Source organism: Schistocerca gregaria, chromosome 10, assembly GCF_023897955.1.
Source record: "Schistocerca gregaria isolate iqSchGreg1 chromosome 10, iqSchGreg1.2, whole genome shotgun sequence".
In the NCBI taxonomy this organism is placed as follows: Eukaryota; Metazoa; Arthropoda; class Insecta; order Orthoptera; family Acrididae; genus Schistocerca; species Schistocerca gregaria.
Window position 1 is genome coordinate 32,238,137 of NC_064929.1, and position 12,341 is coordinate 32,250,477.

At 44.4% G+C, this 12,341-nt stretch overlaps 3 non-coding genes across 3 annotated transcripts; all 3 read left to right on the top strand.

Moving 5' to 3' along the window:
- Nucleotides 1-694: 694 nt before the first annotated feature.
- On the top strand, nucleotides 695-767 carry Trnak-cuu (transfer RNA lysine (anticodon CUU)). The gene has a single exon. It is a non-coding gene; the product is annotated as a tRNA-Lys (tRNA).
- A 336-nt stretch (nucleotides 768-1,103) lies between these two features.
- On the top strand, nucleotides 1,104-1,175 carry Trnat-agu (transfer RNA threonine (anticodon AGU)). The gene has a single exon. It is a non-coding gene; the product is annotated as a tRNA-Thr (tRNA).
- A 7,477-nt stretch (nucleotides 1,176-8,652) lies between these two features.
- On the top strand, nucleotides 8,653-8,724 carry Trnat-agu (transfer RNA threonine (anticodon AGU)). The gene has a single exon. It is a non-coding gene; the product is annotated as a tRNA-Thr (tRNA).
- The last annotated feature ends 3,617 nt before the right edge of the window (nucleotides 8,725-12,341 follow it).

The following is a 12,341-nucleotide window of genomic DNA, read 5'->3' on the forward strand; positions in this document are numbered from 1 at the left end:
GTGTGGTCTTGTTTGCCAGTCTATATTTGGTCGGTCTCGTAAGAGGCTGAATGTAACGAATGGGTGGGGTAGCGCAAGGGGCAGTGGCTGTGTGGAACGAAAACACAATTCCTCAGGGGGTGTGAGCGTTTCGAGATGAGTTGTATATAAGTTATACTTGTTCGTCAGTGACGGTGTGGCCTAATAGATAAGGCGTTGGACTTCGGATCCGAAGATTGCAGGTTGGAATCCTGTCACGGTCGTGTTTTTCCAGTTCTGAAAAAGAAACATACCGTTTTAATGTAGCAATTGAGCAGTACGAAACCGTCTGAATGTTGCTGTTGACCATTTTCTGCTTGGAGATGGTCTTGAGCTTGAAACACACAAAACAACACCGGCGTTAACTAGCGAAATGGTCGGCAGAGTGCCGTCACCGCGAGTTTTATCTGGCACTTGCACATCTAAATCAACGTCGGAAAGTAACTCGTTCAGCTTTTGAGTCACATCAAGTATGTGTGTTAATTTTGACGCTGCTAGCTCTGCAGATTGTCATGCAACTCCATTACCTCTCAGAAATGATTATGAAATAAAAGTGAAGTACGTGACGAGTGTGACGTCAGGAAAACATTAGGCAGAATGGAGGGACGCTGTATGGGAGCAACCAACCCAAACGAGTACTGTGTGATCTGCTACCCAGCAGGTATCCAACGAGTTAGCACGGCTAGCTCAGTCGGTAGAGCATGAGACTCTTAATCACAGGGTCTTGGGTTCGAGCCCTACGCTGGGCGGAACGGAATTTTTTTCCGCCGCAGATGTAAATTACCGTTTTCTGATTAACGTGATGTAATGGAAATAGCAACTTTAAAATTTGCCTACGTCTCCATCAGTCGCAAGAAACTGTATTTGAAGGTGAAGGTGATTTTTTAGACATGTGTGAAAGTCATGTTCTGAAGTGCAAGTGGTTTTGTTTGGAGAGAACATCGGCTACGTGTCAGATGTGTAGCCAAGCAGTAATGGGTCGCCATAGCTGCAAATATTAGTTGAAAATATGAAGTGTTGTCAGCTGAAGTCTGATGATTCAGACGACCGTACGGACGAAGTACGCAAAAGTGCCGCTAGGCGGCGCCTGTTTAGCTCAGTGGTAGAGCACTGGTCTAGTAAACCAGGGGTCGTGAGTTCCATTCTCACAGGAGGAAGACGAATTTTGGAAATCAGTTGCGCGTCGTGGCCGTATAGCAAACAGTATCTGTGATGACGAACAATTAGCGACAGGCGTATTATTAAGAATTACTCTCAGATGAGATTAAGGCGAATGGCGCAGATAAAGCATTTGCCAAAGCGGTACGGCATAAGGTGGGACGAGGCAGTCTCAATTACATTTTATAAATGTATTTCTCACACTCTCAGAGCCTCTCGCGGTCGTCGTCGTCGTCGTCGTCGTCGTCGTCGTCGCCGCTGCCGCCGCCGCCGTTTCTGCAGAAGTAGCAAATGGCCATCGTAGCAAATGCGGCGAGGGACACCCTGCCTTCGATTCCGAATCCACAAAGTGTGTGGTCTTGTTTGCCAGTCTATATTTGGTCGGTCTCGTAAGAGGTTGAATGTAACGAATGGGTGGGATAGAGCAAGGTGCAGCGGCTGTGTGGAACGAAAACACAATTCCTCAGGGGGTGTGAGCGTTCGAGATGAGTTGTATATAAGTTATAATTGGTCGTCAGTGACGGTGTGGCCTAATAGATTCGGTTTTCTGGCTCTAGCTGCCGACGCGTACGGACGTGTCACCGTTGCTGCGTGTAGACAGTGTTTCGCCAGTGTTTACCTTTGTGTTTCGGTGTTTTTGAGTTTTGTGATTTTCTTCGTGTGTAACTCGTGTTTTTTCTGCCTCCTGTGTTCTGTTTTTGTGTTTTCTACCGACGATTATTTGTCGTTTGTGGAGTTTTCGGTAATTACCAGAATCTCCCCTTGATTACTGCATACCATGGCTACAACTGTGAGGAAGAATACGCTGGTTTTTGCCTTCGCTAAGGAAACACGACGTGTTCAGCCGACTGCTCTGGAAATTCATGATTGGCTTGATCAGGTGCTTGGCATAAATTCTTATATGGTGCATACCACTCAGCTAGATACTGACAACTACTGTGTTTTCGTAAAGTTTTTGTATCCCGTTTCGGTCGATAAAATTATTGGAAAATTCGGGTATCATGTCGAATTTTTGCATAGAGACGGCACTACAAGTAAAGTGGCTATCAGGAGAGCTGATGCTCTTTATAGATCTGTGCGGGTGTTAAATTTACCTATCGAGATAGATAATGAGAAAATCAAGGTTGCCCTGTCTCAATATGGTGAGGTAAAGGATATAGTTAACGAACGTTGGTCGAAGCAATTTAAAATTCAGAGCTTCAATGGTATTCGTTCGGTAGAGATGGAAGTAAAGACGAATATCCCATCTCATATAACTGTTGACGGGCGTAAAGCACACGTGATTTATACTGGTCAAACCCCTACGTGCCATATATGCAATGAATCGGGTCATTTAAGGCAGGACTGTCTGCGTCGTGTCTTTGTTCTAAAAACACATATAGTCCAACGCCGCAAGATGACCTTGAGCGAAGTTTTGGCAACCGATAACACAGCCAAACAGCGTGAGGGTTCGGATTCTGTACCTAGTACTGGAACTATTGCTGTTGATGGCAGTGATTTTCCACCCCTGGTAACACGCTTCAATTGTGATTCCTCTGCCCGTGAGTTAGACGTACTAACCAAGAAACGACCACATGAACAAAAAAATGGTTCAAATGGCTCTGAGCACTATGCGACTTAACGTCTGAGGTCATCAGTCGCCTAGAACTTAGAACTAATTAAACCTAACTAACCTAAGGACATCACACACATCCATGCCCGAGGCAGGATTCGAACCTGCGATCGTAGCAGTCGCACGGTTCCGGACTGAGCGCCTAGAACCGCGAGACCACCGCGGCCGGCCCCACATGAACATACAGATGATCATTCTCATGATGACACCTCCCGACAATCTCCTGCTGTACGTAAACAGAAAGCTGGCGATGAAAATTTGCATGTGCCCCAAGACGGAATGCAAGTAGATTTAATTGCAGTTTCTGATACATCTCGCTCACTGCCAGAAAATGCAACGGCAGCTGCCGACAGCAAGAAAGTAGAAGTCCCCCAAGCAGTGACAACTTGCCCAGCTGTAAACAGCGATAATCAGCTGTTTACCGACGGGAAGTTCGCGGAAGCGGTAGAACAACAACAACGCGACACCGCAACAGCACAGCAACCGGCACCAGAGTGTAAACAGGTGAAAGTGTTTACTCCTGAAACGGAAAATAAGCAAACACCGTCGCAAGCGTCACAACAACCGAAGGTAGCATGTAAACAGCAGGCAGTGTTTACAAACCAGGTCTCTCTAGACACTGCTGCTGAAGCGGCCGCGTCGAGTGTTGCCACAACAAAATCAGGTCAGGGTTTTCAAGGCGTCCACCGCCGTACGCTAAAACCACAACCGAATCTTACTGTTTCTCGCACCCAAGCCAAACAAAAAGCGGACAAGTCAGCCGTAAAATCACAGAAAAATATACGATATGAAATTGTCAGAGAAGGTGCTCCAGATGAGCCTCCTGACACACTCAATGTCGACCAGCCCCTCAGTACTAAGGTGCGGGATGACAATGGCAGACAAACTAACGTTTAGCGACCGTGTTACTAGGACTGCTACCAAGTTCTGAATGACTGTAGTTCTAAACCGGATTTCAGCATACCAAAAGTACAACAGTTTTTTGACCAACATTGTCGGTGGCCAGTAGCAAGTTAGAGATGCAAGCATACTCTATCACAACGATCAATATAAATAAAATTCGAACCTCATTAAAGTTAGCTGCTCTCAAGGAATTTTTGTATGTCTCTGGAACCGATGTCGCTTTGCTACAGGAGGTTGTAACGACGGAATTTGTAATACCAGGATACACCGCAATTGTTAACGTATCTTGTGACACACATACAGGAACAGCGGTTCTGCTCAGGGAAGGGATTCCCGTATCTCAATTGGAGCGGTTGGAATCTGGAAGGGCAAATAGTATTAACGTTTTAGGTACCACATTGATTAACTTATACGCGCCCTCAGGAAATAGTAATAGACAGGACAGGGCAGCATTTTATAAAGAGGTACTTATATATTTATTACGTCGACACCCAAACAGTTTTATAATGGGCGGTGATTTTAACTGTGTGTTAAATCGTAAAGATCAACAACCACATTTTAACGGTTCTTTAGAACTTAAACGCCTAGTAACCAACCTAAAACTAAAGGACGCATGGGAACTAAAATATCCAACGAAGGTTGAATATACGTATATAACACAGACTTCGCGCAGTAGAATAGACAGAATCTATGTTTCCCAAAACTTGGAAAGATGTCTACTAAATTCAGAAATCGTACCTGTATATTTTAGTGACCACTGCAGTATGAAGGCGTGCATTAATTTAGCTCCACAGCCGATTCAGATTTTTAGGAACCAGTGGCATCTAAATGTCTCTCTCTTAAAAGAGCAAGATTTGGCAGACGCGGTTATCGGATGCGTGGACCTTATGTCTGCGGTCGATCGAGAGGCACCCCACAGTATTAGACTGGTGGATTAAGGTTGCAAAGCCGAGACTGAGAAAAGTGTGTATCAGATACAGCAGAGAAAGAGCGTGGGAGTTAAAAAACAGTATGGAATTTTATTACAGTTTGTTGCGAGACCGCTATGAACAGGCAAACGTGTCAACCATTAGATTACAAGACATCAGACACACCAAAGCGAAATTACTCGCCATTAAAAGACAACAGATGGAAGGTTTAAAACTGAAGTCAAAGGCGAAGTCGGTGGTAGATGATGAAACAACATCCTTATATCATCTGCTTCGGCATGCAAAGAATAGGCGACGCACTGTTATTAGTGAACTTAAAACCCCCAATGGGACAACACTGACGTCTCAGAAGGAGATTCTAAATGCAGTATACCAGTACTACTATGCATTATATTCCTCCAGCCCACCTCACGAGGGGTCTCTGCAAGAGTTTCTCAGTGTTTTATCCCCACAATTGACAAGTTCTGAAAACGACGATATCCTTTCTGAAGTCAGTAACGAAGAGGTTCGTGAGACAATAACCAAGTCCCCGGTGAATAAATCTGCTGGACCCGACGGACTCCCTGTAGAATTTTACAGAAAGTTCTGGTTTTTAATTGGTGACACGTTTACATGCATTGTCAATGAGATTTATAACGAGCAGACGATACCTGCAGATTTTAAAGACAGCAAAATTGTACTTCTACCGAAAAACAAAGGGACGAAAAGTTTAAACAATTACCGCCCTATTACACTTTTAAACTCTGACTACAAAATAGTATGCAGGATTTTAAACAAGAGCCTTTCCCCTCTGACCGACAAATTAATTAGTCAACATCAGTCATGTGCAGCAAATAGAAGTATTTTCAATACGATTTCTGAATATAGAGACATCATCGCCTTAGCATCGGTTTCCATCAAATGTGCTTTACTTTTTATAGATTTTACTAAGGCTTTCGACTCGGTGAATCCCCGCTTCCTATTTGAGGTACTGACAAAAATGGGACTCGTCCACAAAACAGTTAATGTTATAAAAACGTTGCTACTGGTCTGAACGCTAAATTAGCTGTCAACTGTCAGCTGACGCCGCAAATTCAAATAAACGGCGGCATCCCACAGGAAAGTCCCTTATCTATGTTTTTGTTTGTTGTGTCGTTAGAGCCCTTTTTAAGAAGTGTTCATGAAAGGTTAAAGGGCATAACTATAACTGGCAGGAAAACTGTAGTGAGAGCCTATGCTGACGATGTTGGTGTCGTCATAAGAGGGCAAGATGATGTAATTCGACTAGGGGCCATTCTTAAAAACTACTGCCGCGCATCGGGTGCGACAGCAAACTAAAATAAAAGTACAATCCTGGGAATGCGGGGTCTTGAACGGATACACAGCGATTGGGCGAAGTCCGTTACCACCCATAAAACCCTGGGGACAATCCTGACGGCATGTCCAATGAGGATGACAGCCCTCAATTGGAAAGAGGTTTTAACAAAGATTCAAGGGGGACTTATTGAGAACTCAAAACGACTTATGAACCAGGTTCAGAGGGTCAGGTTCATTAACTTATGCATTCTCTCAAAGGTATTTTATATGGCACAAGTTTTTTCCTTGCCGAAGTTGATAGCTCAGAAAATAATGTCGTGGGTTGCAAATTTCTTATGGAAGGGGGAAATCGTCAGGGTTAACCTAAGAACTGCGACTTTACATCCTAGAAATGGAGGCCTCGGACTGGTAGACATACGCAATAAAGCTTCTGCGCTTTTCATAAAAAGGTCTTTAAACATATTTCACGCCAACCCCGGCAGTATTACTACACAATTGTTTAAATGTGTCCAACCAGAAAGCCTTCAACCACCGGCAGACGTACAAAAAATTAACCCCCGACTGCGATACGTTAGGATCTTGTACACAGAATTGAGCTATGTTAACGAGAAACTCAGAACTTCACTGCACATTACAGCCAGAGATATCATGAGACAAAGACAACAATATGAAGGACAAAATAAAATTGCCACGAAATATATGAGTCACAACTGGGATGCAATTTGGGAGAATATTAGTTTTAACGGGCTCAATTCAGATGTGGTAACGGCATGGTACAAAGCCGTCAATAATATTGTCAGCACCAACGAGCGGCTTTATAAAATTGGGAAAGCTGAAACCCCGTTATGTCAGAAATGTAAACTAGTTGACACTGTGATTCATAGATTTATGTGTGCTGGAAATCTCAACAATTGGCATTGGCTCAGGAAAAGTCTTGCATTACTGCAACGAACGTCATCCAATTCTATTACTCCTATGGTGCTTTTCAGACCTGAAACTAAATATTACCCGAAAACCACAAATAATGCAATACACTGGTTAATGGGACAGTTTGTCCATTACATTATCAATAAAATAGGTGGTGACGACGAAACGGAATTCAAGCTTTTTATGCAGATGGAGTACAGCAACATTCAGCAACATGCAGACCACAGGAAAATATATGGAAACATGTTGATCATTTTATTCGAACGAATAGGCGTTGGTTAAAGCGCTCAGTCTAACACTAAATGTACTATTTTAGGGGTAATGAAGAAGTGAAGTCGGAATCTACGTTTAAGATGAAGGAAATGCCTCTTCTTTTAACCATTCATGTTACGTCTGCCCCCCAATAAGTGTCTCATAAATGCTCGCTGTATATTGCAGTATAATCACATGTTTCTTACTCGAATGTCTGTTGACTGAAAACGCGAATGACGGCTTTGCAATGGGATCTCACCCCCAGATGTCGTACAACCAGCGCTCCTTACCACAATAAAGAGAGCAGGCGAAAAATATACACGACTATACCCGCTTTTCTATAACAATTAAAATGCACTGAAGGAGCCATTCGGTGGGAGTGATGGTTAGGGCATCGTGGCCAGGCCTCGAGTTCTTTGACCCCTGCCCTCGTTGTCCCCGTCATGCGCCTACTGATATGCATCCTTATAAAAAACAATAAAAAGCGGTCCAAGGCGCCAAAAAAAAGTGGTCAAGGAGAAAAAAAATTGATAAGCCGTCGGACTTCGGATCTGAAGACTACAGGTTCGAATGCTGTCACGCTCGTGTTTTGTCAGTTCTGAAAAAGAAACATACCGTTTTAATGTAGCAATAAAAAAAATAGATAAGGCGTTGGACTTCGGATCCGAAGATTGCAGGTTCGAATCGTGTCACGGTCGTGTTTTTCCATTTCTGAAAAAGAAACATACCGTTTTAATGTAGTAATTGAGCAGTACGAAACCGTCTGAATATTGCTGTTGACCATTTTCTGCTTGGAGATGGTCTTGACCTTGAAACACACACAACAAGACCGGTGTTAACTAGCGAAATGGTCGGAGAGTGCCGTCACCGCGAGTTTTGACTGGCACTTGCACATCTAAAACAACGTCGGAAAGTAACTCGTTCAGCTTTTGAGTCACATCAAGTATGTGTGTTAATTTTGACGCTGCTAGCTCTGCAGATTGTCATGCAACTCCTTTACCTCTCAGAAATGATTATGAAATAAAAGTGAAGTACGTGACGAGTGTGACATTAGGAAAACATTAGGCAGCATGGAGGGAATCTGTATGGGAGCAACCAACCCAAACGACTACTGTGTGATCTGCTACCCAGCAGGTATCCAACGAGTTAGCACGGCTAGCTCAGTCGGTAGAGCATGAGACTCTTAATCACAGTCTTGGGTTCGAGCCCTACGCTGGGCGGAACTGAATTTTTTTCCGCTGCAGATGTAAGTTACCGTTTTTCTGATTAACGTGATGTAATGGAAATAGCAACTTTAAAATTTGCCTACGTCTCCATCAGTCGCAAGAAACTGTATTTGAAGGTGAAGGTGATTTTGTAGACATGTGTAAAAGTCATGTTCTGCAGTGCAAGTGGTTTTGTTTGGAGAGAACATCGGCTATGTGTCAGATGTGTAGCCAAGCAGTAATGGGTCGCCATAGCTGCAAATATTAGTTGAAAATATGAAGTGTTGTCAGCTGAAGTCTGATGATTCAGACGACCGTACGGACGAAGTACACAAAATTGCCGCTAGCCCGCGCCTCTTTAGCTCAGTGGTAGAGCACTGGTCTAGTAAACCAGGAGTCGTGAGTTCCATTCTCACAGGAGGAAGAAGAATTTTGGAAATCAGTTGCGCGTCGTTGCCGTATAGGAACAGTATCTGTGACGACGAACAATTAGCGACACTCGTTTTATTAAGAATTACTCTCAGATGTGATTAAGGCGAATGGCGCAGATAAAGCATTTGCCAAAGCGGTACGGCGTAAGGTGGGACGAGGCAGTCTGAATTACATTTTATAGATGTATTTATCACAAATGTCAGAGCCTCTCGCGGTCGTCGTCGTCGTCGTCGTCGTCGTCGTCGCCGCCGCCGTTTCTGCAGAAGTAGCAAATGGCCATCGTCGCAAATGCGGCGAGGGACACCCTGCCTTCGATTCCGAATGCACAAAGTGTGTGGTCTTGTTTGCCAGTCTATATTTGGTCGGTCTCGTAAGAGGTTGAATGTAACGAATGGGTGGGATAGAGCAAGGTGCAGCGGCTGTGTGGAACGTAAACTCAATTCCTCAGGGGGTGTGAGCGTTTCGAGATGAGTCGTATATAAGTTATACTTAGTCGTCAGTGACGGTGTATCGTAATAGATAAGGCGTTGGACTTCGTATCCGAAGATTGCAGGTTCGAATCGTGTCACGGTCGTGTTTTTCCAGTTCTGAAAAAGAAACATACCGTTTTAATGTAGTAATTGAGCAGTACGAAACCGTCTGAATGTTGCTGTTGACCATTTTCTGCTTGGAAATGGTCTTGACCTTGAAACACACACAACAAGACCGGTGTTAACTAACGAAATGGTCGGCAGAGTGCCGTCACCGCGAGTTTTGACTGGCACTTGCACATCTAAAACAACGTCGGAAAGTAACTCGTTCAGCTTTTGAGTCACATCAAGTATGTGTGTTAATTTTGACGCTGCTAGCTCTGCAGATTGTCATGCAACTCCTTTAACTCTCAGAAATGATTACGGAATAAAAGTGAAGTACGTGACGAGTGTGACGTTAGGAAAACATTAGGCAGCAAGGAGGGAATCTGTATGGGAGCAACCAACACAACGAGTACTGTGTGATCTGCTACCCAGCAGGTATCCAACGAGTTAGCACGGCTAGCTCAGTCGGTAGAGCATGAGACTCTTAATCATAGAGTCTTGGGTTCGAGCCCTACGCTGGGCGGAAAGGAATTTTTTTCCGCTGCAGATGTAAATTACCGTTTTTCTGATTAACGTGATGTAATGGAAATTGCAACTTTAAAATTTGCCTACGACACCATCAGTCGCAAGAAACTGTATTTGAAGGTGATTTTGTAGACATGTGTAAAAGTCATGTTCTGAAGTGCAAGTGGTTTTGTTTGGAGAGTACATCGGCTATGTGTCAGATGTGTAGCCAAGCAGTAATGGGTCGCCACAGGTGCAAATATTAGTTGAAAATATGAAGTGTTGTCAGCTGAAGCCTGATGATTCAGACGACCGTACGGACGAAGTTCACAAAATTGCCGCTAGGCCGCGCCTCTTTAGCTCAGTTGTAGAGCACTGGTCTAGTAAACCAGGAGTCGTGAGTTCCATTCTCACAGTAGGAAGACGAATTTTGGAAATCAGTTGCGCGTCGTGGCCGTATAGCAAACAGTATCTGTGATGATGAACAATTAGCGACAGGCGTATTATTAAGAATTACTCTCAGATGTGATTAAGGCGAATGGCGCAGATAAAGCATTTGCCAAAGCGGTACGGCATAAGGTGGGACTAGGCAGTCCGAATTACATTTTATAGATGTATATCTCACAAATCTCAGAGCCTCTCGCGGTCGTCGTCGTCGTCGTCGTCGTCGTCGCCGCCGTTTCTGCAGAAGTAGCAAATGGCCATCGTAGCAAATGCGGCGAGGGACACCCTGCCTTCGATTCCGAATGCACAAAGTGTGTGGTCTTGTTTGCCAGTCTATATTTGGTCGGTCTCGTAAGAGGTTGAATGTAACGAATGGGTGGGATAGAGCAAGAGGCAGCGGCTGTGTGGAACGTAAACACAATTCCTCAGGGGGTGTGAGCGTTTCGAGATGAGTCGTATATAAGTTATACTTGGTCGTCAGTGACGGTGTGGTCTACTAGATAAGGCGTTGGACTTGGGATACGAAGATTGCAGGTTCGAATCGTGTCAGGGTCGTGTTTTTCCAATTCTGAAAAAGAAACATACCGTTTTAATGTAGCAATTGAGCAGTACGAAACCGTCTGAATGTTGCTGTGTACCATTTTGTGCTTGGAGATGGTCTTGAGCTTGAAACACACACAACAAGACCGGTGTTAACTAGCGAAATGGTCGGCAGAGTGCCGTCACCGCGAGTTTTGACTGGCACTTGCACATCTAAAACAACGTCGGAAAGTAACTCGTTCAGCTTTTGGGTCACATCAAGTATGTGTGTTAATTTTGACGCTGCTAGCTCTGCAGATTGTCATGCAACTCCTTTACCTCTCAGAAATGAATATGAAATAAAAGTGAAGTACGTGACGTGTGTGACATTAGGAAAACATTAGGCAGCATGGAGGGAATCTGTATGGGAGCGACCAACCCAAACGAGTACTGTGTGATCTGCTACCCAGCCCGTATCCGACGAGTTAGCACGGCTAGCTCAGTCGATAGAGCATGAGACTCTTAATCACAGAGTCTTGGGTTCGAGCCCTACGCTGGGCGGAACGGAATTTTTTTCCGCTGCAGATGTAAATTACCGTTTTTCTGATTCACGTGATGTAATGGAAATAGCAACTTTAAAATTTGCCTACGACTCCATCAGTCGCAAGAAACTGTATTTGAAGGTGATTTTGTAGACATGTGTGAAAGTCATGTTCTGAAGTGCAAGTGGTTTTGTTTGGAGAGAACATCGGCTATGTGTCAGATGTGTAGCCAAGCAGTAATGGGTCGCCATAGGTGCAAATATTAGTTGAAAATATGAAGTGTTGTCAGCTGAAGTCTGATGATTCAGACGACCGTACGGACGAAGTACACAAAATTGCCGCTAGGCCGCGCCTCTTTAGCTCAGTGGTAGAGCACTGGTCTAGTAAACCAGGAGTCGTGAGTTCCATTCTCACAGTAGGAAGACGAATTTTGGAAATCAGTTGCGCGTCGTGGCCGTATAGCAAACAGTATCTGTGATGATGAACAATTAGCGACAGGCGTATTATTAAGAATTACTCTCAGATGTGATTAAGGCGAATGGCGCAGATAAAGCATTTGCCAAAGCGGTACGGCATAAGGTGGGACTAGGCAGTCCGAATTACATTTTATAGATGTATATCCCACAAATCTCAGAGCCTCTCGCGGTCGTCGTCGTCGTCGTCGTCGTCGTCGCCGCCGTTTCTGCAGAAGTAGCAAATGGATATCGTAGCAAATGCGGCGAGGGACACCCTGCCTTCGATTCCGAATGCACAAAGTGTGTGGTCTTGTTTGCCAGTCTATATTTGGTCGGTCTCGTAAGAGGTTGAATGTAACGAATGGGTGGGATAGAGCAAGAGGCAGCGGCTGTGTGGAACGTAAACACAATTCCTCAGGGGGTGTGAGCGTTTCGAGATGAGTCGTATATAAGTTATACTTGGTCGTCAGTGACGGTGTGGTCTACTAGATAAGACGTTGGACTTCGGATACGAAGATTGCAGGTTCGAATCGTGTCAGGGTCGTGTTTTTCCAATTCTGAAAAAGAAAC